Raw genomic sequence first — 2,126 nt, 5'->3', positions numbered from 1 at the left:
CTAAGAACGAGCGTTCCTATTGGTCCGCGGGTTTGTGAAGTGAAAGCTGATTGGAGGAGATTTTGAAGTAATGTCAGTGGAGGGCTCTTGACCCCACTACCCCCCCTCCTTGAGATAAGCAGTACCTTCATTTCAGAGATGCTTCTAAAGAAAAGGATTAGGGCAACTGAAAAAAGAAAATTAAGGTTAATTTTTTAAAATGATTATTCTGAGAAAAATGTCAGAATTCTGAGATTAAAGTCTGACTTTAAAGCTCCTGTGAGGAGTTTTTGAGTGGTCATGAAATGGACTGAAATGAACAGTGATGCCTCTTTATGACCTAGAAAAGCAAACAAGATTGTTAGAAAAGGTATTGATGATTTCTGTTTTGTTATTTTAAAGCCTGAAATCGCTGTGAGAGGGTAGGTGTCAGATGAGATGATTGACAGCATGTCAAGAAAAACCCTGTTTCTGCATTAAATGTTCTTAATGAGTGAAATAGTTGACTGTTAGTTGAAAGCAGGAGGAGATAACATAATTTACACATGTACAGGACAAAATAAGCAAGATCACTTAGTCCACAGGGGGGCACCAAAGTCAACACAAACAGAAAGTTTGAGGAGCTTTAATCTCATTCCACTAAATTCCCAGTGATAATAAGTCATTTCCACTTCGACGTACTCCTCTTATTATCTCAAGACAATAACGCTGGTTTTGATATATCAGGAAAATTTTCTGGCAATACAGGAAAACCAGTTGGCTGGTTAATGTGATGACCCAGACTGCAACATGTAATGCTGCCATTGCCCAAAGTTAGGAGGTAGGTTCAGCCTATTTCAATCCAGGTTTTATTTTTTATACAGTTTTGTAACTCTGGGGAAGAAGCTATGGTCATTAAAGCTCCTGTGAGGAGTTTTTAACTGGTTATGAAAATAGATGAAAATTTAAAAATATAAATCTGTATGTAACTAGGCATAGAATCGACGCGGGCCGCAAGCTCTGTGATTGGTCCGCTCAGCGGCATTGTGTTTCCCGCATTTACAGGACTTCCGGGACCCCGGACATCAGCCGCACATCGGCCGTGTATTTAATCTCCTCTCTATTCTTCCCTGTAGTCATGTCTGTATGATAAACAGCAACATGTATCAGCTGTAGATTAACATAATACGCTCTGAATCACTGTGGAAAAGTAAACAGAGATCGTAGGGGGGCCGGAAACAGGTGACCGGCTATCAGAGAGACCACACTGCCTTCAAGTGTTTCGGCGGAGAATTGCTGCATGACACGGACAGATCGACGCAGAAGTATGTTGTGCTCATGTCCGCGTCAGCCCCTGCTGCGTAGGGGAGATGCAGAAGTATAAATCCGCCTTTAGAGACATGATTTGATATTCTACAGAGTCATTTTTAATGTTTGATACTGCTGCCTGGGGTAGGTGTCAAAGCTGCAGAAACAGACTGCACAGCACACAATCTGCAACAAAGTCATACATTTCACATTTTTTTTGCTGTAAACATAACTTATACATTTTTAGAGGCAGGATCAGCAAAGACATGAGGTACCAGTTTGTCCACAGGGGGCGCCAAAACTTACACAAATTGAAAGGTCCTCAGAGGAGCTTTAAGTTGAGAGTTGTCCACTCTGGGCTTCCATATGTTAGGACTTACCTCTGAGTATTTAATTCTGAAGTGTAATTTGATTTTTTAATGTTTTTACTTGTATTGAATTATTAAACTATTTAGACAAACATGAGTCTTTGAGCTCCCTGCCATTCCGTTCCACATTTATATCTGCGAGATGTTTCAAAATAAACAATTAGGGGCGCCGTTTGCCCAGCGGTCTAGGCGCGCGCCCCATATACAGAGGCTGTAGCCCTCGTCGCAGAGGTTGCAGGTATGATTCCAGCCTGGACCATTTACTGCATGTTCTCCCTCACATTTCCTGTCTCTTTACAGCTGTCCAGTCCATTAAAGGCAAAAAATGCCCAAAAATATATTTAAAGAAGATTAAACAATTAACTAAGTGTTCTTGTACGTACTCCCCATATATACATTCTTTTTTAAATTTCATCCTACATATTTAAAGAAATAAGAGTTTTAGGCAACACGGCAGTGTTAGTCCAATTATTCACCAGAACCTTTGGTTTT

The sequence above is a fragment of the Notolabrus celidotus genome, chromosome 21 (assembly GCF_009762535.1).
Source record: "Notolabrus celidotus isolate fNotCel1 chromosome 21, fNotCel1.pri, whole genome shotgun sequence".
Classification (NCBI taxonomy): Eukaryota; Metazoa; Chordata; class Actinopteri; order Labriformes; family Labridae; genus Notolabrus; species Notolabrus celidotus.
This window is presented reverse-complemented; position numbering follows the sequence as displayed.